The 24,883-nt window shown below is 55.6% G+C and overlaps 1 protein-coding gene across 5 annotated transcripts in view; it reads right to left on the reverse strand.

Annotated features, from left to right (window-relative positions):
* STK32C (serine/threonine kinase 32C) overlaps positions 1–24,883 on the reverse strand; it is a 109,236-nt gene that overhangs the window by 82,387 nt on the left and 1,966 nt on the right. The gene's annotated exons all lie outside the window — the stretch shown is intronic.

Raw genomic sequence — 24,883 nt, forward strand, 5'->3', positions numbered from 1 at the left:
AGCACAGTGGCTCACACCTGTAATCCCAGCACTTTGGGAGGCCAAGGCAGGTGGATCACTAGGTCAGGAGTTCAAGACCAGCCTGGCCAACATGGTGAAACCCCATCTCTACTAAAAATACAAAAATTAGCTGAGCGTGGTGGTGTGAGTCTGTAATCCCACCTACTTGGGAGGCTGAGGCAAGAGAATCACTTGAACCCGGGAGGCGGAGGCTACAGTGAGCCGAGATCGTGCCACTGTACTCTCCAGCCTGGGCGACAGAGCGAGACTCAGTCAAAACAGGCTAGAGTGCAGTGGCGTGATCTTGGCTCACTGCAACCTCCACCTCCTGGGTTCAAGTGATTCTTCTGCCTCAGCCTCCCAAGTAGCTGGGATGACAGACGTGCACCACCATGTCTGGCTAATTTTTGTGATTTTTAGTAGAGATGGGGTTTCACCATGTTGGCCAGGCTGGTCTCAAACTCCTGACCTCAGGTGATCCGCCTGCCTCAGCCTCCCAAAGTACTGGGATTACAGGCGTGAGCTGCTGCGCCCGGCCAAAAATCCTCAATTTTTAAGAGATCCATTCTCCCTGAACTGATCTATAGTTTCAATGCAATCCCAATCAGTCTCTCCTCCAGAAGAGTACAAATAATACTAATGAGTAGCAGAAATTGACAAGCTGGGATAAAAGAGCAAATAATCTGAGTAGCCAAAATAATTTTGAGAAAGAACAAAACTGGGGTTTTGCTTCCAAGACTTATAAAGCTACAGTAATAAATAGTGTTGAACTGGGGTAAAGACGGATATACAGGTCAACAGAAAAGAATAGTGTTCAGGAATAAACCCACAATTATAAGCTCTTCTCCCCCACCCCCCAAAAAAAAAGGTGCCAAGGTAATACAATGAGGAAAGGGTAGTCATTTCAGCAAATAGTGCTGGACCATAAAAACATCCAGATTATAAAAAGGAGAAGAGTGGAGGAGGGAAGAAGAGGGGAAAAAAATCCTCAACCCTCACCACATGTGAAACACAAAAATTAACAGCTATAAAACTTCTAGAAGAAAACACAGGAAAGAATCCTTGTGATCAAGCATTGGTCGAAGATTTCTTAGAAAGAACACAAAAAGAACAAACCATAAAGGAAGCAATTGATGATATACTGAACTTCATCAACATTTAAAACTTCTTTCTCCAAAACCACCATTAAGAACTAAAGAGGAATGAGACAAAGATGCAGAATTGGCTCCTGTGAGCCAGTGTAGCCAACTCCAGCCCAGAGCTGGGCTGCCTGTAAAGGTTCAAGGGCGAGCTTTCTGAGGTGACAGACATATTCTACATCTTTACTGCAGTAGTGGTTATGTGACTATATGCCTTTGTCAAAACTCATTAAATCTCAACCTTAAAATGTGTGAATTTTATGTAAATTAGACTTCAATAAAACTGATATTAAAAATTAAACATATTCCTATGCACCAGCAATAAAAATTTTTAAATACAACTAAAATAATGCCAGTTACAGTAGCATAAAACAAAAATTACTTGGGGATAAATTTAACAGACGTACAAGACTTGTATACTGAAAACGGCAACCCATGCTGAGAGAAATTAAAGAAGACCTCAATAAATGGAGAGATGTACCATGTTCATGGATTGAAAAACTAATTATTATTAAGATGTCCAGCCTCCCTAAAACTGAGTTATATTTCTAACACAGTCTGAATCAACATCTTGGCAGGCTTCTGTACATATAAATTGACAAGTTTATATTCAAAATTCATATGGAAATACAGAGGATCCACAATTGCTGAAACAATTTTGGGAAATGAACTAAGTTGGTGGACATAAAAATCTCATTTAAAGATTTACTATAAAGCTACAATAATCAAGACAGTGTGTTACTGGTAACAAGAAAGATAAAAAAAAAAATAGACCCAAACATACTGGTTTTTGACAAAAGCACGAAGGTAATCCCATGGGGAAAGCTAAGTCTCTTCAATGAATGATGCTGGAGTAAACAGATATCCACATGGAAAAATGAACCTCTACCCCCATTTCACACTCTGCACAAAAATTAATTTTAAATGTATCTTAGACCTAAACTTGACTTTAGGATAGACAAAGATTTCTTAGAGGAGACACAGACTACTCATCAAAAGAGACCACTGAGAAAATGAATGGGTGAGCCATAAACTGGAAGAAAACACAGTGCATCTGTCCATCAAAGGACCTGAATACAGAATCGTTAAACTCCTACAACTTAATAAAACACACACATAAATGGGCTAAAGAATTGCACAGACACTTCACAAAGTAAGCCACACAAATGACTGTCTCAGTCGGTTCAGGCTACTATAACAGATTGCCATAGACCTAATCCCTCAAACAACAGAGATTTATTTCTTACAGCTGTAGAGGCTGGGAAGTGTAAGATCAAAGCACCGGAAGACTCAGTGTCTGGTGAGGGCCCACTTCTCGGCTCCTAAACAGCTGTCTTCTCTCCATGTTCTCACAGGGTAGAAGGGTGGTGACAGAGCCCTCTGGGGTCCCTTGTTATAAAGGCATTAATCCCCTTCAAAAGGGTTCCACCCTTATCACCTAAGTACCTCCCAAAGGCCCTAGGTCCTAATACTATCACTCTGGAGGGTGGATCTCAACATATGTATGTGGGTGGGGACACAAACATTCAGTCCACTACAATGTTCAATAAGCACATGAAAGAGTCGTGAATATCATCAGTCATCAGGAAAATGCAAATGTTGCTAATATCAAAACTTATCACATCACGTTTGGAAATGCCCATTATTTGCCAACCTCAGATGCATAATTTTCTTGAAAACCGTATGGTCATCCAACAGCAATCCGATTTGGCCACACCTGCCAAAGAGATTCTGCTGTGTCTCCAAGATACCAGCCGGCCACCCTAGGGCCAGCAGATGCCTCCACCACGGCCACCCTAGGGCCAGCAGATGCCTCCACCACGGCCACCCTAGGGCCAGCAGATGCCTCCACCACGGCCACCCTAGGGCCAGCAGATGCCTCCACCACGGCCACCCTAGGGCCAGCAGATGCCTCCACCACGGCCACCCTAGGGCCAGCAGATGCCTCCACCATAGACCCCAAGAAGAACCCCGGGACCCAGCCAGAAAGGTGAGCAGGGCTGGGCCATGCCTGCCCACTGGACACTGCAGCACACTCCCTAAGGGAGACACAGCCTTGTGCAACACTCATGGTCAAAAAGCCCAACCTCCATGTGCCCAGCTCCCTTCCACACTGACTCATTCACTTTCTCTTTCTACCCAGTTACATTAAATCTAAGTATTTATTGAGCACTTACATGTGCAAGACCATATGGAGTCCAGAGCGAACATAACCCGGCCCCTGCCCACATGGCTTTCTCAGCAACAGACAGAAACGTGTTCTTGCAGCAGGTAGTACCTAGAGAGGATGCGATTACTGTGCACATGTGTGTATGCATGCACACTCACAGGAGAGTGACATCTCCAAACTCAAAGCCAGATCCTCTTGGCCAGATCATCTGACTGTTCTGACGTTTATGAGGATGGATTCCAAGAGACCCCTAAGAAGCTAAGGTCCCCAGCACTACCCAGGAGGATGCCAAGACCAAGCCAGTGTCCAGCATGCTGTGTCCTGAGGCATCCCCCTGACCACAGCCCTGGGGCACTGGACATTGCTGCCCTGAGGGCCCAAGGCTCTACTGCTGTTCACAGGGCCACCCTCCCAGGGCCATCATACCCAAGGCCACCACATCCAGGGCCATCGTGCCCAGGGCTACCATGCTCGAGGCCACCCAACCAGGGCCACCACACCCAGACCCACCAAGCCCAGGGCCACCATGTCCAGGGATATCCATCCAGACCCACCACACCCAGGGCCACCTCCAGGGCAACCCAAGGGAAATACGGCAGGAGAGGCACAGCCAGTCTTCCACCGGCTTCCGCCGCCTTGGCTCTCCCCTGCCTCCCTTCCAGCTCTCTCCTGCATTCGATAACAGCCCTCGTGGCTGTGGGACCTCACTGTTTGTATGTTGAAAACACAAAATCAACACAGCCACTGCACGTAGAAGAGAAGAAACCACTGGAGGGCAAGTTGAATTAATGGAAATTTTCTGAACCTTCCAATTAGCTCGGCGGTGGCTGAGCTGGCTTGTGCTCTCTGGAGCATTGCCGTTTCTTAATTAAAGGAATGTGAGTTCATTTTGGCACAGGTTTCCTGCGATCCACTGCACTGGGCCCCTGGACAGGCCACACAGGTCCACAGGAAGGACAGGCTCCACTGGCTGTGGGTGACCCTGTCCCCTTGGATGTTCTCGGTCTGAGATGTGTGTCATCCTTGTGAGGATGAGGCTCTGCTTTCTGAGGACCCAGGAGCCCTGCGGACACCTCCTCGTGGCCTTGGAAGAAAGAAGTCCATGGTCAAGCTGTGTCAAAGAAAGCCTAGAGGCATGGTCACCTGCAGAGCCCAGGCCACCTAGTGGGAAGAAGGGCTGTGCCCATGAGATGCCAGCCCGCCCAATGGAGGTGGGCCTGGAGCCTTCCAGAGTGCCCCTCTGCAAGTCTGAGTTTAGAATCATACCAGGTACCATCCTTCACGCATCCAGACTCCCGCATGAACGCTGAGGCTGAGCTATGCCAAGCTTCAAGCAGAGCCACGGGGCTCATGAAACAGGCCTCGAGAGAGAACCTTCAGGTGCCAGAGACCCCATCCCCCCGACCCTAGCTCTGACCTGCCTGCTGCCCTGCACTGAAGACCCTCAGGCTGCAGAGCTGAAGGACACAGACCACATGGCCTCCATGTCCACCTGTGTGTACAAGATGGCCATTCCTAACCTCCTGCCCTGGCAAGCCTGATGCTGACAGCGAGAGGTGGTGTGTCTCCCCTCAGACACCAGTGGGGAGCGGGGAAGAAGAGCATTGCAGTGAGGTCCACATACGGCCCCAGCCTTCACTTCCCACCGTCGCACTGACCTCTCTAGACCTGGAGGCTTCCCCTGCAGGGGCCCAAGGCTCCTACAGGGACTGAGCACCTCCCAGGACTGGCCTCAGACCCCAGTCAGCACTGGGCCTCAACACTTCAGCTACTCTCTAAAGTCACGAAGAGCAAGGACATTGGAGGCAGACTGCCACCCTGGACATCCAGTGCCAACATAAGCACCTCCACGAGGAGTAGACAACCAGTGCAGCACACTCTGAGCCCAGGAGCCCAAGCCCAGCGCTTACAAGCACCCCCAGGACCATGCATCAGCCAGACAGGGTCCCCTCACTGCCACCGAGGGCCTGGGTATCGGCCTCAGCCTCTCCATCCAGGCACTCAATGCTCACACACTCACCACATGCACATCGATACCCACACTCTCTCACCCAGTCACACACTCATCCACACTCAGGCTCACACACCACATGCACGTCGATACACTCTCACCCAGTAACACACTCATCCACACTCAGGCTCACACACTCACCACATGCATGTCGATACACACACTCTCTCACCCAGTCACACACTCATCCACACTCAGGCTCACACACTCGCCACATGCATGTCGATACACTCTCTCACCCAGTCACACACTCATCCACACTCAGGCTCACACACCACATGCACGTCAATACACACACTCTCACCCAGTAACACACTCATCCACACTCAGGCTCACACACCACATGCACGTCGATACACACACTCTCACCCAGTCACACACTCATCCACACTCAGGCTCACACACTCACCACATGCACGTCGACACACTCTCTCACCCAGTCACACACTCATCCACACTCAGGCTCACACACCACATGCACGTCGATACACACACTCTCACCCAGTAACACACTCATCCACACTCAGGCTCACACACCACATGCACGTCGATACACACACTCTCACCCAGTAACACACTCATCCACACTCAGGCTCACACACCACATGCATGTCGATACACACACTCTCTCACCCAGTCACTCACTCATTCACACTCAGGCTCACACACTCGCCACATGCACGTCGATACCCACACTCTCTCACCCAGTCACACACTCATCCACACTCAGTCTGACGGATTCATCCACACACTCATACACACGTAAACAATTCATGCATGCATACACACTGACACACGCTCATCCACACAAATGCACGCATGCACACACTCACATGCTCATGCACACAAACACATTCATACATTCGTGCTTGCACACATGCTTCCATATTCATGCACTCCCATGCTTGTGCTCATACCCATACAGGCTAATCCACAGATTCCCGGTGCCAGCCCAGGTGCTCTGAGGGGCACCCAACACAAGACCCCCACCCAAAGCAGGCCCTGGAATTATCGAAAAAAAGACACCAGACCCTGGGAAGCCACTCTCAGGGGCCTGGCTGACACCATCCCCTGGAGCTCTTCTATAAGAAAGGTGTGAGGGAGGGCATCAGATTGCCAACCTCTCACCCTCTGGAGATGGCACCCAAGCCCCACGACGACCCGCTGCCGGTCCCTCCCTGGTCCCTCTCCCCTCCCTTCCCCATGCAGACGTCCTCCTCCTGACTCGGTGGGTGCTCACCTGCTCCAGTGCTGCAAGTCACTCAGGACACAAGACTGAGCCAAGGAGACGAAACCTGCCCCACGCAACGTGCAGGGCAAGAGGCTGACCCGGAGGTGAGCAGCGAACGGCAAACATCAGCAAGCAGGGAGCACGGCACGTGCGGGGCGGTCAGTGCAGCGCGTGCATGCGTGCGGGGAGGGCAGCGCTGGGGAAGAGCCAAGAGAGGCCTGGGGCCAGGGGGCTGGGGCAGGACTTAGAGTGGGCCTGGCTGAGAGGAGGATGGAGTGGCCATCGCTACTCTCACGGTCCCTCCACCCAGACCTGGCGCCTGGCGGGCTCCCCTCCTGGCTCTGAGATGGCCCAGGGCCAAGGGACTGTCCTGGCCAGCAAACTGTGAGCCACTCTCAGGCCAGGGCAGGCAATTCTTCGCCAGCAAAAGACATCTCAGAACACTCCTTCTCCCACTCCAGCCCCTGGTGGCTGCACCTTCACACAGGCCAGTGTGACAGTGAGCCAAGCCCTCCCTTGGACTCATGGGGACACAGGGCAGGCGGCAGAATGAAGGCCCTGTCATCCTCAGCCACTGGCTTGGGGTGGGCGTTATTGCAGAGCGTCTGCCACCCAGACTGGGCCAGGGGAGCGAGGCAGCCGGCCAGGCACACGGAGGGTGCCATCGGCAGAGCTCTTTTAAGAAGCAGCAGTCAGGCCGGCTACAGCGGAGGGAACGCAGGGCAGGCAGGGCCAGAGTGGGGGTGGGGAGATCACACAGCCAGGCACGTGGTGAGCCTCGGCCTGAAGAACAGAGCCAGGAGCCCAGCAGGTGGGAGGTCCAGCAGACTGGGCCACACCAGCCACTGCCTGGGGAATGGGGGTGGTGGCAGCCCCGAGGAAGCCCTACCAGAGCTGGGCCAGAGCCTGCTCCGGGGACGCAGAAGGAGCCAGGGCAGAGGGGGCCCTTCAGAGGGTAGAGCCAAGAGAACACCCGACGGTCACAGGCACGAGGGAAGGGGCCCCCGAGGGAGCTCAGAGGTGAGCACAGGCAGGGGCCTTCAGGCGGGGCCAGCGTGGGGGCATCAGGACTCGCATTTGAACCTGCCGAACTGAGACACTCGAGTGGCGATGTCGAGTCGGAGGGTGGATGGAAAAGCCTGGAATGTGGGAAACAGGTCTCAGCTGGAGACAGGAATTGGGAGTCGCTGCCATACAGGTGGTATTTGAACCGTGAGATCACCAGCGTGTGGTGGACCGGGAGGTGAAAGAGCCCCGAGGCCCCAGCACGGCAGAGTCAGAGTCAGAGACGAGGAGGATCCGCCAAGGAGGCCATGGAGCAGGCACGGGGAAGGGGGTTGGGGATCAGGAGTGTCAGACCCTGCCACAGGTCGAGGCCAAGGAAGGCTGGGAACAGAGCACAGCCACAGGGAGGGGCCCGCCCCAAGGCATCTTTGGGGCAGGCGGGGCAGATTCCAGCTCCAGTGGGTTTTGGGAGAACTGGAGGGGAGGCCTGCAGACGGCAGGGAGTGAGTGAGTTTGAGTTTTGCTGAAAATGGAGGGCTAAGAAATAGGGCTGTGGGCTGACACTTTCGTAGCATGGGAAATAAAGCATGTTGCTTATTCACTCAACAGCCACACACCAAACGCCATCTGATGCCTGGCGCCCTTCTCCACTCTCGGGACACAAACATGCATGGCTCACTCTTAGCCCCTCGGGAGCTCCAGCTAGTGTACACAGCTATTAGCCATTGACCTCGCACCATCTACAGCCAACAGCTCAGCCTCTGATCCAGGCATGGGTCAGTGCACCAGCCCCCGACCCAGGGCCAGCACCATGGACAGCTCTTCCCCCCAGAGCCCCGGGTCCTGTATTCCAGAGCCCTGCAGTGACTTCTGTCCCCTTCCCCGGAAGTCCTGACCACGGAGACAGGCCACAGGTCCTGCAGCTGCCACGTGTGGTGGCTTTGTTTCATCGTGATCTGTCCTGCCTGTGTATGACGCGGGTAAATCATGTGTGGTCCACAAGGGAACACTGAGGCCCGGCCAGCGGAGCCAGGACAGCTCCAGATGTCAGCGGCCTCTGCCCCTCTCGGTGTGGACTGTGCCACTTCAGTAAACCCAGAGAAACAGCTTCCAAAGGAGGCCTGTCAATTCACACACCCACCGGCAGTGCACAGAGCAGGTGCATGGAAAACACATTAAGCTGAGCAAACATAGTGACAGGAAAAGCTAAGAGTCTTAAGCCGGCAGTGACACCATGGGCTTTGTACTTTAAAAAGATCACTGTCTCCCCAGAGCAAGGAGCACAATGGGACCCAGAGCTCAGTGTCTAACACCATCCTCCTAATAAAGAAACCAGGGCTCCTTGGAGAAATGGCCAGTTCTAGGGCTGGGTAAGGAAACACACGGGGTGAGCCTGCAGCATCGTGCAGTGCCCGAATGTGAGGAAGTGATCAGAAACTCACAATAGCAACAACGAAAGCACCGAGGAAGGGGTGTCGAAGGAGCCAGGGCAACGGACAGCTCCCAGTGGCCAGACTGGGACAGGGTGACCAAGAAATCAAAGCAGTGACGAATTACAACCAACGTGTAAAATCAGCACCCATGAGTCTACAGTGATATCAATGACGGGGTAACAGAATTAATGCAAGGAAGAGACAAATCTACACAGAAGAATTCCAGGCTGGGCGCGGTGGCTCACGCTTGTAATCCCAGCACTTCGGGGGGCCGAGGAGGGCAGATCACGAGGTCAGGAGTTTGAGACCAGCCTGGCCAACATGGCGAAACTCTGTCTCGACTAAAAATACAAAAATTAGTTGGGTGTGGTGGCGCACGCCTGTAATCCCAGCTACTCGGGAGGCTGAGGAAAAAGAATCGCTTGAACCCAGAGGCAGAGGCTGCAGTGAGCCGAGGTTGTGCCACTGCACTCCAGCCCAGGCGATGGAGCAAGATTCCATCTAAAAAAAAAAGAATTCTGAATAACGTATATAGATAAGCCCCCTTGATGAGGGGACCATAACTACCCCCACACCCGGTGTGGGCTGCATATGGTGCCATCCTGCCAGGGAGGACAGTGTGGAAAAGGGGGAAAGGGGACGTCATGGTGGAGACACCTCACCAGTGACAGGGCCAGCATCGGCAGGAAGGTGTGTGGACAGCGTGTAATCTCGTATGACATCATGAGAATGGCATTTACCTCCGTGGTCTTCCTCCCAAAGACCCATAATCCTGAGAGAAACATCAAATGAATCCCAGTTAAAGGACACTTTACAACGCAGCTGACCAGTGTCCAAACTGTCAAGGTCATAAAAAGCAAGTTTGAGAAACGGTCACAGCACGGAGTACACTAAGGCGCCAGGAGACTCATGTAACATGGGATCTTGGGACAGATAAGGGACACTGGGGAACAACTGAGGAGATCTGAACCCAGTGTGGACTTCAGTTCACAACGAGGTATCGACATGGGTCCTCTAGTTATGACAAATGTACCCGGTTAATGCAAGACGGTGACGTGAGGGGAAACTGCTTTTGGGGAACAAGGGAACTCTCTGTATCAGCTTCGCAACTTTTCTATAAATCTAAACTATCCTGAAATTTAAAAGGCGACATAGATTTTGCATGTTTTCCAGTACGAACTGGGAGGTCATATGAAAAACTACAAATGGTTGTTTATCAGTGCTGAGATGACATAAGATGCTGGATTTCTTATTTTTTTTCTCATCACTTTCATTATATAATAAAAAGCTATAAAGGAAGAAAGAGATCGTTCTGGCACAGCATCTGGTGGTTAGACCGGGCAACCACACAACTGATCATCCAAACCAGGCCACTTGGAGACAGAAAGGGGCCGCCGTGAGTAATGACACCGATCAGCAGGCAGGAAGCAGATGTCCCAGGCGACCCCGGGGCATGGTAGGCCACAGAGGCAGGACTCGCAGGCCCGCGCCCTCTGGGACGCCGAAAGCCTCTGCGGCTCTGGAAAGGAGTGTCAGGGCCAGTGGGGAGACCACGGCAGGTGGTGCAGGGAAGGAGAGGCAGCCCAGAGATAGGGAGGCGGACATCGCCACAGACAGAGGCCAAGGCCTGGGCACGGCTCTGCCCAGTGTCCTCTCCCACCACTCACTCACCACCCCTTTCACCTTTTGTTTCCTTGTGGTGCCCGAGCAGGTGCAGCTTCCGGGCGGGTGACAGTCACAGCTTAGGCCCCTTCCTTCCTGCGCCTCTGGCTGCTGTGGCTCTGGGGAAGGGGCACCAGGACCCAATGACAGAGGACTCCCCTCCTGCTGGGCTCCCACCCCACACCCTCTGCAGGACATGCCCCGGCCCCTCCTCCGTGGCCATCCCCAGCCTGTCCAGGGCAGCCAGTCCTCACTGCCACCCCACCCATGCCTCCGCCCCCGCTGCCAGCAGACCCCGAAGATCCACCGAAGGGCCTGCTGTGGCTGTGCCTGGTTAGCCCATCCTGGGTTTTCCAATTGCCACCTACAGTTCCCAGCCCCACCAGGGGCCACGCCAGCGCCGGTACTAGCTGGGCCACGCACTCTGGGGCTGGGGTCCCAGGGTCCAATGCTGTCTTCAGAACAGATTTTTTTCCTCCCTTTTCCTTTGTATCTTTCTTCCTATTTCATCTTTTTCCCTCTTTCAGTCATGTGCTAACTTTACAGATTATCTTTTCTGCCTTTGGAGATAAAACATCACTTCAGACACACAAGATGACTGATGTTTACAAGAAAAAGGAAAAAGAATTGGGGGCAAAATAAACAAAGACCCTGGCAGTCACAGGTGCATCCTCCAGGGGCAGTGCAGGAAGCCCTGAGCCAGAGCTCCGAGACTCCCCGGCGAAGCCCCCGTAGTCAGGGGCCCGCCCCGTGGCCAGCAGCAGGTGCACACCCGCCTGGTCTCTGGGGCTTTATTTTCCAAACTCAGGAAGATGTTGACTCCACTCCAACTTCCTGTTTGTTTGTTCTCAAGTACAAACAGCCTTCCCTCCAAGCTCTTTCAGTTTCAAAGCTCAGAGATGCTTTGTATCTCCTGGGGTCTTGGTGCTCTGCGGCAGTGACCTGGGTACACTGGCTGGTGCTTGGCCATTTGGCTAAACTGGGTTTAGAGGTGGCCGAGAGAGAACTCGTGTGATGCTGGCAGGTGGCAGGCAGCAGCACCACTCCCTGAAGGTCTCGCTTCCAACTCGTCCCTGCTCTCCCGGCCCCATGTCCAGCTCTTCCAAACAGCCCAGCCGACCCGCAGCAGCCCTAGCCCAGCCCCAGATGCGGAGACTTCACCCTGTGTGGTCCCTCCCCTGAATCTGAGCTGGGCCTGTGACTGGCTCCAACCAGCAGAAGGCAGCCTTCTTGAGGCTTAGGCCCGGCATCTTCTCCTCTGCGTCTGTGGGCGCCCTGGGGCCTCTCAGGAATTCCTGCTGCCCCAGTGTGGGGCCCAGTGGGGAGAAGAAGCCGAGACTCTGAGGACGGCTGTGGTGGTGTGAGACACGTCCACAGGTCCCACGGCAGCCCCTTCCGATGCGGGGTCCAGCTTCCCTCCCCTGAGGATGAGCTGGACATGCTCACTTGCTCCTAACAGGACATGCCGGGAGGAGCCTGTGGCTCAGATCCTCGCTGTGGCTTCTCGCTCCTGCTCAGCTCACTGGGGAGGGAGGGAGTGGAGCGCCGTGTGTGGGGTCACTAGTGGGAGTTGAGCGCCGTGTGTGGGGTCACTTGGGGGGGGAGTTGAGCACCGTGTGTGGGGTCACGGGGGGGGAGTTGAGCGCCGTGTGTGGGGTCACTGGGGGGGAGTTGAGCGCCGTGTGTGGGGTCACTGGGGGGGAGTTGAGCGCCGTGTGTGGGGTCACTGGGGGGGAGTTGAGCGCCGTGTGTGGGGTCACTGGGGGGGTAGCTGAGCGCAGAGTGTGGGGTCACGGGGGGGAGTTGAGCGCCGTGTGTGGGGTCACTGGGGGGGGAGTTGAGCGCAGAGTGTGGGGTCACTGGGGGGGAGTTGAGCGCCGTGTGTGGGGTCACTGGGGGGGGAGTTGAGCGCAGTGTGTGGGGTCACTAGTGGGGAGTTGAGCGCCGTGTGTGGGGTCACTGGGGGGGAGTTGAGCGCAGTGTGTGGGGTCACTAGTGGGGAGTTGGGCGCCGTGTGTGTGGTCACTGGGGGGGAGTTGAGCGCCGTGTGTGGGGTCACTGGGGGGGGAGTTGAGCGCCGTGTGTGGGGTCACTGGGGGGGGAGTTGAGCGCCGTGTGTGTGGTCACTGGGGGGGAGTTGAGCGCCGTGTGTGGGGTCACTGGGGGGGAGTTGAGCGCCGTGTGTGGGGTCACTGGGGGGGGAGTTGAGCGCTGTGTGTGGGGTCACTGGGGGGGGAGTTGAGCGCAGAGTGTGGGGTCACTGGGGGGGGAGTTGAGCACCGTGTGTGGGGTCACTGGGGGGGGAGTTGAGCGCAGTGTGTGGGGTCACTAGTGGGGAGTTGAGCGCCGTGTGTGTGGTCACTGGGGGGGCGTTGAGCACCGTGTGTGTGGTCACTGGGGGGGAGTTGAGCGCATTGTGTGGGGTCACTAGTGGGGAGTTGAGCGCCGTGTGTGGGGTCACTGGGGGGGAGTTGAGCGCCGTGTGTGTGGTCACTGGGGGGGGGAGTTGAGCGCCGTGTGTGGGGTCACTGGGGGGGGAGTTGAGCGCCGTGTGTGGGGTCACTAGGGGGGGAGTTGAGCGCAGTGTGTGGGGTCACTAGTGGGGAGTTGAGCGCCGTGTGTGGGGTCACTGGGGGGGAGTTGAGCGCATTGTGTGCGGTCACTAGTGGGGAGTTGAGCGCCGTGTGTGGGGTCACTAGGGGGGAGTTGAGCGCCGTGTGTGGGGTCACTGGGGGGGAGTTGAGCGCAGTGTGTGGGGTCACTAGTGGGGAGTTGAGCGCCGTGTGTGGGGTCACTGGGGGGGAGTTGAGCGCAGTGTGTGGGGTCACTAGTGGGGAGCTGAGCGCCGTGTGTGGGGTCACTGGGGGGGAGTTGAGCGCAGTGTGTGGGGTCACTAGTGGGGAGTTGAGCGCCGTGTGTGGGGTCACTGGGGGGGAGTTGAGCGCAGTGTGTGGGGTCACTAGTGGGGAGTTGAGCGCCGTGTGTGGGGTCACTGGGGGGGAGTTGAACGCATTGTGTGGGGTCACTAGTGGGGAGTTGAGCGCCGTGTGTGGGGTCACTAGGGGAGGAGTTGAGCGCAGTGTGTGGGGTCACTAGTGGGGGTGTTGAGCGCCGTGTGTGGGGTCACTAGTGGGGAGTTGAGCGCCGTGTGTGTGGTCACTGGGGGGGAGTTGAGCGCATTGTGTGGGGTCACTAGTGGGGAGTTGAGCGCCGTGTGTGGGGTCACTGGGGGGGAGTTGAGCGCAGTGTGTGGGGTCACTAGTGGGGAGTTGAGCGCCGTGTGTGGGGTCACTGGGGGGGAGTTGAGCGCATTGTGTGGGGTCACTAGTGGGGAGTTGAGCGCCGTGTGTGGGGTCACTGGGGGGGAGTTGAGGACCGTGTGTGGGGTCACTAGTGGGGGTGTTGAGCGCCGTGTGTGGGGTCACTAGGGGGGGAGTTGAGCGCCGTGTGTGTGGTCACTAGTGGGGAGTTGAGCGCCGTGTGTGGGGTCACTGGGGGGGAGTTGAGCGCCGTGTGTAGGGTCACTAGGGGGGGAGTTGAGCGCAGTGTGTGGGGTCACTAGTGGGGAGTTGAGCGCCGTGTGTGGGGTCACTGGGGGGGAGTTGAGCGCATTGTGTGGGGTCACTAGTGGGGAGTTGAGCACCGTGTGTGGGGTCACTGGGGGGGAGTTGAGGACCGTGTGTGGGGTCACTGGTGGGGGTGTTGAGCGCCGTGTGTGGGGTCACTGGGGAGGGAGTTGAGCGCAGCGTGTGTGGGGTCACTGGGGGGGAGTTGAGCGCCGTGTGTGGGGTCACTGGGGGGGAGTTGAGGGCCGTGTGTGGGGTCACTAGTGGGGGTGTTGAGCGCCGTGTGTGGGGTCACTGGGGGGGAGTTGAGCGCAGTGTGTGGGGTCACTGGGGGGGAGTTGAGGACCGTGTGTGGGGTCACTAGTGGGGAGTTGAGCGCCGTGTGTGTGGTCACTGGGGGGGAGTTGAGCGCATTGTGTGGGGTCACTAGTGGGGAGTTGAGCGCCGTGTGTGGGGTCACTAGGGGGGAGTTGAGCGCAGTGTGTGGGGTCACTAGTGGGGAGTTGAGCGCCGTGTGTGGGGTCACTGGGGGGGAGTTGAGGACCGTGTGTGGGGTCACTAGTGGGGGTGTTGAGCGCCGTGTGTGGGGTCACTAGGGGGGGAGTTGAGCGCCGTGTGTGTGGTCACTAGTGGGGAGTTGAGCGCCGTGTGTGGGGTCACTGGGGGGGAGTTGAGCGCCGTGTGTAGGGTCACTAGGGGGGGAGTTGAGCGCAGTGTGTGGGGTCACTAGTGGGGAGTTGAGCGCCGTGTGTGGGGTCACTGGGGGGGAGTTGAGCGCATTGTGTGGGGTCACTAGTGGGGAGTTGAGCACCGTGTGTGGGGTCACTGGGGGGGAGTTGAGGACCGTGTGTGGGGTCACTGGTGGGGGTGTTGAGCGCCGTGTGTGGGGTCACTGGGGAGGGAGTTGAGCGCAGCGTGTGTGGGGTCACTGGGGGGGAGTTGAGCGCCGTGTGTGGGGTCACTGGGGGGGAGTTGAGGGCCGTGTGTGGGGTCACTAGTGGGGGTGTTGAGCGCCGTGTGTGGGGTCACTGGGGGGGAGTTGAGCGCAGTGTGTGGGGTCACTGGGGGGGAGTTGAGGACCGTGTGTGGGGTCACTAGTGGGGAGTTGAGCGCCGTGTGTGTGGTCACTGGGGGGGAGTTGAGCGCATTGTGTGGGGTCACTAGTGGGGAGTTGAGCGCCGTGTGTGGGGTCACTAGGGGGGAGTTGAGCGCAGTGTGTGGGGTCACTAGTGGGGAGTTGAGCGCCGTGTGTGGGGTCACTGGGGGGGAGTTGAGGACCGTGTGTGGGGTCACTAGTGGGGGTGTTGAGCGCCGTGTGTGGGGTCACTGGGGGGGAGTTGAGCGCCGTGTGTGGGGTCACTGGGGGGGGAGTTGAGGGCCGTGTGTGGGGTCACTAGTGGGGGTGTTGAGCGCCGTGTGTGGGGTCACTAGGGGAGGAGCTGAGCGCAGTGTGTGGGGTCACTGGGGGGGAGTTGAGCGCCGTGTGTGGGGTCACTGGGGGGGAGTTGAGGACCGTGTGTGGGGTCACTGGGGGGGAGTTGAGCGCCGTGTGTGGGGTCACTAGGGGGGGAGTTGAGCGCCGTTTGTGGGGTCACTAGGGGGGAGTTGAGCGCTGTGTGTGGGGTCACTGGGGGGGAGAGGAGCGCCGTGTGTGGGGTCACTAGGGGGGGAGTTGAGCACCGTGTGTGGGGTCACTGGGGGGGAGTTGAGCGCCGTGTGTGGGGTCACTGGGGGGGAGTTCAGCGCAATGTGTGGGGTCACTGGGGGGGAGTTGAGCGCCGTGTGTGGGGTCACTGGGTGGGTAGCTGAGCGCAGAGTGTGGGGTCACGGGGGGGAGTTGAGCGCCGTGTGTGGGGTCACTGGGGGGGAGTTGAGCACCGTGTGTGGGGTCACCGGGGAGTTGAGCGAAGTGTGTGGGGTCACAGGGGAGTTGAGCGCCGTGTGTGGGGTCACTGGGGAGTTGAGCGCTGTGTTTGGGGTCATGGGGGAAGAAGTTGAGTGCCGTGTGTGGAGTCACCCAGGCAGTGTGTGGGGACGCTCCCTTAGCAAGGAACAGAGGCCTCCATCCAGGAGCCACATGGGGAAGCTGGCCTGGAAGTGGTCGCTCCAGTCCCAGTCAAACCTTCAGGTGACAGCAGCCCCAGCTGCCATCTTCACCACAGCCTCATGAGAGACACCAAGAGGATGCACCGGCTAAGCCACTCCTGAATCACCGACTCAGAAACGATAAGCTGTAGCTCACTGTGGGCCACTAGGCTATGAGGAAATTCATTAAGCAGCATGGATAGCTAATCTACCAGCAGAACTGAGACCCCAGGACAAGACCCAGCAGCACAGACAGCTAAACCACCAGCCAACAGTGGACTGAGACCCCAGCAGCATGGATAGCTGATCCACCAGCCAACAGCGAACTGAGACCCCAAGACAAGACCCAGCAGCACAGACAGCTAGTCCACCAGCAGAACTGAGACCCCAGGACAAGACCTAGCAGCATGGACAGCTGATCCACCAGCCAACAGCGAACTGAGACCCCAGGACGAGACCCAGCAGCATGGACAGCTGATCCACCAGCCAACAGCGAACTAAGACCCCAGGACGAGACCCAGCAGCATGGACAGCTGATCCACCAGCCAACAGCAAACTAACTGAGACCTCGGGACAAGACCCCTGGGGAGGTTTCCACCAGCCCGCAGCTCTCTGAGCCGTTCTGGCCGAGGTGCCATGTACATGGATGAGGGAGCCACGGTGGACATTCTGGTCCCACAGACGTCATGCAGAGCAGAGAGACCCGTCCCCGCTAGGCCCTGTCCAAATTCCTAGCCCACAGCATCGTGAGAAACCACAAGGAGGCTGATAAGTCACTAGTGTGGGGTAGTTTACTAGCAGCAATAGAAAAGGGGAACAATGTGTCCCCTGGGCACGAACAGGACCCGGTTTGAGAAACGCGGTGCCAGGACCCCAAGCCCTGTTATTGGGCACAAGAGCTGCCAGGAACAGCTTTCCCACAGCGAACAGAGGCTCTGAGGTCAGACGTCACAAAGTGACTGAGGACGGGACCCAGGGCACTGGCACAGGGAGAGGCAGAGGTGCATGGAGTAGGCGGCACCAAAACCCCCGCGGACTCCTGCTCACATCCCAGCATCGTGGTCAAAACAAGACAAATGTCATCCTTGCCAAGGCCCCAGAATGCGTGCAACGCCCGTGCTAGACTCCTGCAGACATTCCAAACACAGAGGCGCCTCTCTCCTGCTCTATCACACTTTCTGCCTTCTGCGTTTGGAGGACAGTCATGATGTGAATTCAAAAGAGGAGAAACCTTTGCAAAGTCAACTTTCTAAATCACTGTGAGAAATGGAATGTGCTCGGTTCCTATTTTTAATAAATTGGGGGCGACACTGACTCCCACCTACACCATCTCCTTGGCTTCAGAACTTAAATAACATCGAGATGGGTTTCCACAGGATTGGCAGGGCCGGAGCCCAGAAGGAAGCGTGGCAGAGACCATCGGGGCTCCCTCCTCACAGGTGGAGAAGTGGGGTGAGAGGAGGCTGGATGGAATCTTGGGGGGACAAAGCCAGGCCAGGGCAAGCACCTCCGTCTGCACTCCTGCCCAGCCATGCTGGTCTCTGCAGCAGCCTTGATTTTTAAAACAATAGATTTCAAATCAATGAGGAAAACTGTTTTCTGATGAAGCAGGCATACCATACAAATGACAGTAACTGCATTGCTTACAGCTTTCCCCAAACTGTCTCGAGTTCTGATCTTTATCATCAATCAGCAGGTTGGTCTGCCTGTATATTGGGAGAGGGGAGGGGCCTGCGTCTCTGCCCACGCCCAGGGCAGGCAGGAGACCTGTAAGGAAGCGCTCCAGGCACAGAGATGCCACCCCGGGTGGCCACTCGCCCCCACTGACAGCCAGAGCCGAACAAGGCGGCATCCCACTGACAGAGGGTGGCTGAGAAGACCAAGGTCTCGCCACGTGCCCAAGTATTAGTCAGCAGCAGCAGGAGAAATGGTGGTTCACAGAGCTTTATTTTTATCTCCAGTTATACACAGACAGCAGAGGGAGGGAGGTTCAGAGAAACACACAGCTCAATGGAGCTTTTTAGGTGAGGAGGAAAATCTGGCTGGGAAGGGAAATGACACCAAGTAGAAAGCCTGGTCGTCCACTAACGTGAGCCCAGATTCAGCTCTGAGCTTCCCAACACCAAGTAGAAGGCCTGGTCCTCCACTAACATGAGCCCCGATTCAACTCCAAGCTTCCTAATGCCAAGTAGAAGGCCTGGTCCTCCACTAACGTAAGCCCAGATTCAGCTAAGAGCTTCCTAACGCCCAGTAGAAGGCCTGGTCCTCCATTAATATGAGCCCAGATTCAGCTCTGAGCTTCCCAACACCAAGTAGAAGGCCTGGTCCTCCACTAATATGAACCCAGATTCAGCTCCAAGCTTCCTAACGCCAAGTAGAAGGCCTGGTCCTGCACTAATGTAAGCCCAGATTCAGCTACGAGCTTCCTAACGCCCAGTAGAAGGTCTGGTCCTCCACTAACATGAGCCCAGATTCAGCTCCAAGCTTCCTAACGCCAAGTAAAAGGCCTGAGTCCTCCACTAACACGAGCCCAGATTCAGCTCTGAGCTTCCTGACACCAAGTAGAAGGCCTGGTCCTCCACTAATATGAGCCCAGATGCAGCTCCGAGCTTCCCAACACCAAGTAGAAGGCCTGGTCCTCCACTAACATGAGCCCAGATTCAGCTCCAAGCTTCCTAACGCCAAGTAAAAGGCCTGAGTCCTCCACTAACACGAGCCCAGATGCAGCTCCGAGCTTCCCAACACCAAGTGGAAGGCCTGGTCCTCCACTCATAGGAACCCAGATTCAGCTCTGAGCTTCCTAACGCCAAGTAAAAGGCCTGGTCCTCCACTAACATGAGCCCCGATTCAGCTAAGAGCTTCCTAACGCCCAGTAGAAGGTCTGGTCCTCCACTAACATGAGCCCAGATTCAGCTCCGAGCTTCCTAACGCCAAGTAAAAGGCCTGGTCCTCCATTAATGTAAGCCCAGATTCAGCTCTGAGCTTCCCAACACCAAGTAAAAGCCCTGGTCCCCCACTAACGTGAGCCCAGATTCAGCTCCGAGCTTCCTAACGCCAAGTAAAAGGCCTGGTCCTCCATTAATGTAAGCCCAGATTCAGCTCTGAGCTTCCCAACACCAAGTAAAAGCCCTGGTCCCCCACTAATATGAGCCCAGATTCAGCTCTGAGCTTCCTGACACCAAGTAGAAGGCCTGGTCCCCCACTAATACGAGCCCAGATGCAGCTCCGAGCTTCCTAACGCCAAGTAAAAGGCCTGGTCCCCCACTAATATGAGCCCAGATGCAGCTCCGAGCTTCCCAACACGAAGTAAAAGGCCTGCTCCTCCACTAATACGAGCCCAGATGCAGCTCCGAGCTTCCTAACGCCAAGTAGAAGGCCTGGTCCTCCACTAATATGAGCCCAGATGCAGCTCCGAGCTTCCTAACACCAAGTAAAAGCCCTGGTCCCCCACTAATATGAGCCCAGATGCAGCTCCGAGCTTCCCAACACCAAGTAGAAGGCCTGGTCCTCCACTAATATGAGCCCAGATTCAGCTCCGAGCTTCCCAACACCAAGTAAAAGGCCTGGTCCTCCATTAATGTAAGCCCAGATTCAGTTCTGAGCTTCCTGACACCAAGTAGAAGGCCTGGTCCTCCACTAACATGAGCCCAAATTCAGCTCCAAGCTTCCTAACGCCAAGTAAAAGGCCTGGTCCTCCACTAACGTGAACCCATATTCAGCTCCGAGCTTCCTAGCACCAAGTAAAAGGCCTGGTCCTCCACTAATACGAGCCCAGATTCAGCTCCGAGCTTCCTGACACAGGGTAGAAGGCCTGGTCCTCCACCAATATGAGCCCAGATTCAGCTCCGAGCTTCCCAACCAGGAAAAGACAGGGTCAGGGCCACAGGGCACAGGCCCTTACTTGATGTAAGAGCCGAGGGGCTCAAGAAGAAGTCTGGGAAGCTGCTCTGAGTGGTCCTGCAGGGCCTGGCCTGGAACCCGGGTTCCTCCCTAGGAGGGTCCTGCCTGACACAGCTGGGAGCGCCCGTTAGGTGTGGGGGTCCCCGGGGAAGACAAGGCCCCGAGGTGGGCTCGGGGACACAGGATGCTCCGCCCAAAAGCACGGGGCCACACTCCCCAGGAACCCGCCAGTGGACACACCAGACTACCCTGCCTCAGATCCGGGTCAGAAGACAGATGCCGCATCCCAGCGTAAAGGAAACAGTGCGGGCTACTGGGCCGGGTGAACATGCAAGATGTGAACCAGGAGCTGCACGTCAGCCATGTGTGGAGAAGGCTGGGCCTTCAAGAGGACTGAGAGGAACAGAAGGAGGAAAAGCAAATTAAAAGTCCACACCACGAGGCGCCCTCTGATAACTGGCAACCCCGTGGTACAGAGGGTTAGAGATCCCCCTCCAGGCCCATCGGGAGCCCGGGCCAAGGGACCAGCACCCCGTGGGTTTCCTGCCCTCACTCACCATGATGCACCGGCTGTATACTCACTAAGCTCTCACACTCAAAGTATGTCCGCGGGCCAGCAGCGCTGGCACCGCCTGGGGCCGGCTGGAAATGTGGGCTCCTGGCCCCACCCCAGGCCGGCTGGGTCAGCCGCGTTTTCACAAGCCCTGGGTGACTGGGGGTCCGGGACAGGCAGGAAAGCTGCTCTGAGCGGTCCCAGCTCCGTGCAGAAGAAACACTTGTCTGTGACTTTGCCTCCCTCAGATCACCTTGGAGTGTCTCTGCGCTTCACCCGCAAAGAATCAATCCCTCAACAAAATCACCTCCAAGGCATCCTCGCATTACTTCTCCACTGGAAAGCTGGGTGGTTCAAGTTCTAAAAGAAAAGCCGGCTTATTTTTAGCCTTGTAAAATGCACAACCAGATGGATAGACACGCAGAGCTGACATTTGTTACATAAAATGTATGACAGTAGGTCCCGAGTCCATTCTAGAGCAGCCTCACAGCTGGGAAGGAGAAGAGGCATCAAGCTGCACAGCTGCCCCAAGGGCCCCCAGGACACCCGGTGCTGGGCCCAGAACCGGGGAAGCCAGGAGCAAACATGTGAGGGGGTGCCCGGCAGGAGGCCAGGACCATAGGCCTCCTCCCCAGTCCACACCCCAGACCAGGGGCCTCTGCAGCCACCAGGCTTCTGACCACCAAGCCTCTGCACTGTTGGGGATGGGTGTCTGGGCCACACAGACAGCCACCACCCCCACCCCCCCATCCCCTGCCGCACAGGGTCAGGAGGCAAGGAAAGGGCACCCTCCAAAATGCGAGTCCACACCTGACTGGAAAGTTTTCCCACACTAGGGCTAAGCTGACGCCCTGGAAGGACAACCCGTCCACACCAACCGTGCGGGAGGAGCTGTCCCCAGCCCTCAGCAGCCCCTGGGCTCAGGACCTTCTCTCTTCTCTGCTCCATGAGCTCCGGCAACACCATAAGGAAAGAATGAGGCAAAACCATCACGGGGCCACTAGAGTCACTCCAAGGCAACGTGACAGACCACCCAGAAAGCCAACAAAATGAACTTCAAAGCTATAGACTAACGAGAATTTAGCCAAGTGCAGTCATGTGCAAGAGGCAGTGAAGTCTCAGACACACACAAGGTGAATCTTGTAAAAGTGGAGCGTTCCTTGACATCAGCAGCAGCCAGTGTGGAAACGGTCACACTCCAGTCCTACAGGCCAGGAGCAGCAAGGGCACAGCCTGCCTGGGGCTCTGCGGTGAGGGGCTGCATGGGAGGCCTCAGATCTCTACATGGGGAAACATCCTAACTGCACTCATCCTGGGAAAGAGGAGAACTAATGCAAGGAGAAGAGAGCTTTCTCACTCTCCGTCAAGCGATACTCCCTACGGGCTGCAATTTCCCACGCAAAAAGTGAAACCACAGAAGCGCTAGAAGAAAGTACAGATGCAGGTTTATGAATTAAATTATTATTAACTGTGCTGGGAAGGACTGCTGTCACATAACGGCAAGGCCGGACGCAGCCACAAAGGCAGATGATGAATCTGACCACACACAAATTAAACACATCCGTAGAGAAAAAAGCCAAGTAGCAGCATTAAAAGATAAATGAGGAACGTGGGAGGGAAGCTGCTGACGCCTCAGCCTGTGTAGCCTGTGTACCAGGAAGGGCGAGAGGAACCTGCGGCTGCCATCCCACAGGACACAGGACACGTGCCGCTCACAAGCACGGGCAGGCAATTCAAAAAGTGTGGAAACACGTGAAATGTGTTTAGAGCTGAATGCTCTAAACATTTAAGGTAAAAAGATGATGAACCTCATTGGTAATCAAAGAAACTCAAAGCATGAGTGCCATCTTTTAATCTCTTAGACTGGCAAAGAATAGAAACATTGCTGATACCCAAAGCTGGAGAGGATTCAGGGGAAAAGGCGATCAAACCCTCCCGCTCCTGGAGCAAGTGAAAATGGGTTTTCCCTTCCCGCCAGCTCCGTTGGCAGCAGGTGGTCTGGTTCTCTCCCCTGCAGGTGCCTCCTGCCACCCACTGCACTCGCTCCTGCCTCCCTGTCTTGTCAGTCTCCCTGCTTCCCCTCTGCCCGGTTACCCTACGACAGCATGGCCCACAAACAATGCTCAGAGAGGGACCAATTGAGCGGCCACACGTGTTAAAGTATTTCACACGGACCCCTTTGCCTGAGCAATGTCGTTCCTAAAAATGTATCCTAGGGAAACAATGCCAAGTGCACAAAGATCTGCAGTGATGTTCATCAATACGTCGTTTATGACATTTATAAAACAGAAACACCTCACGATCCTGTGACAGGAAACTAAGTAAGCAGAGAAAGTCACAGCTGCTCAGGGGAGCACTGCAGGGTCGGGAATCTCAGCCTCGACTGCTGGTAAAACTCAAGAGGGGCTTAAAAAAAAAGCCTGAGCCCCTGAGCCCCACCCCCAACCCACCAAACCCCCCCAGTTCACCCACAGTTCATGGGTGTGGGGCTTGAGCATCTGCATTTTTTTAAGAGTGCCCAGTGAATGACTCGGGTACACAGCCTGGGGCTGAGAACTGTTGTAAATTCAGCCAACAAATGATGCCTCAGGTCTGGAAGAGGCTGGCGACATATTGCTGAATCAACAAGCACGTTACGGCAAATTGGCATGCAGAGCAGGATCCCACTTCTGCTAACAAAGAGAGAGTGTTTCTCCACGGCTGTACCTGGGACTGTATTTCCAGAAAAAGGCTGGGAGGTGACACCGTGATCTCAATGCTGAAGTTACAGATACCATGGCATAAAGTATAGAATGTTTTTAAATGCATACATTTTAATGCTTTCATAATTAGGGAAAAACAAAGGTGTTTCTAATTTTAAGAGATGACTTGAGGAGTCTGGTGGCCCCTGGTCCTGCCTCACTGCCTGCCCGGCCCGGCGCCCAGGGCGAGCCGTCCACAGCCTGCAAGGGCCTGTCCACTCCAGCCTTCCCCAGATGAAGGCAAACCCCCTCAGGGAGGAGCTATTTCCTTCCTGCTGGTGGGCTAATGCCACGTCAGGCTGGAGACTCAATGCTGTGACCCCGAGACGGGCAAGCGCCCCCCAGGTTGCAGAGCTGCTTAGCGGGAAGGTGCCGGAGCCTCCTCTCAGGTTCACTTGGTATCACCAGGACACCAAGACAGAGAGGAATGAAGGGGCTCGCCCAACGCCATGCAGCTCTGGTGCAGAGCAGCAGCAGAAAGACCCCCCAGCCAAGTTCAACCCCAAAAATGAATTTTTCACCGAAGTCAGAGAAGGGATAGAATGGGAGCATGTGAGGGGCTGAGGGGAAGGAAAACTGGAGACCCTCAATTCTGGCATGACAAAGACGTGCAGAGAATTCTGTACATGCACCAAATATCTGCCAAATTAGGAAAATGGTTCTGGAGTCCACAAGGATTAAAAGGAACAGAGGACATTTAGTCTTATATGTCACAACTATGCCTATCAGTTGAAATTTACCTGGCACTTTGTTAAACAGCACTCTTAATTTCTTTTTTCCTTTTCTCTGCATACTAAATTTGATATATTAATTAGGAGTTTTCATTTAAAAAATTCATTGGAAGGTCTCGCATTGCCATAGCAACCGTGCAGATTCAGTAAACTCGAGACACCAACACAGCACCAGGGCCTCCTTAAGCTAGTGCTGCCATGGGGCCACGAAAGTACCAGGCAAATGACTGCACCAACCTGAAAGGGGTGGGACTCAGGGGCAACAGTCCCTTCCTAAAAGACTCTCCTTTCTCCTTCCAAACTGAATCCCTTCCACCAACACGAGTCCCCGGCGACCACACTCAGAGGTGCAGAACATTCTTCTGCAAACCCTGTGCTATGACTCCCAAGTTGTCTGTGCCCTGCCAGTGACAGGAAGAAGCGGTCACCGCCCAGAGATGTCCTCTGCTATTCGGGCCAGGGCCTACTCTTGCCCTCCTGATTTCACCACACAAAGCCCAGCTAAGTCCCGGCGGGTGCTCAGTTTGGGGATGCGGCTGCATGCCAAGCCATAAGGAGCCAGCAGCGTCCGTGAGACACCGTGAGCCGAATCTCTGCCGTCCTACTACAGGCAAACACGGTGATGCTGGGGATGTGAAATAATTCCCAAGTCAGAC

This window comes from Gorilla gorilla, chromosome 8 (genome assembly GCF_029281585.2).
Source record: "Gorilla gorilla gorilla isolate KB3781 chromosome 8, NHGRI_mGorGor1-v2.1_pri, whole genome shotgun sequence".
NCBI lineage: Eukaryota > Metazoa > Chordata > Mammalia > Primates > Hominidae > Gorilla > Gorilla gorilla.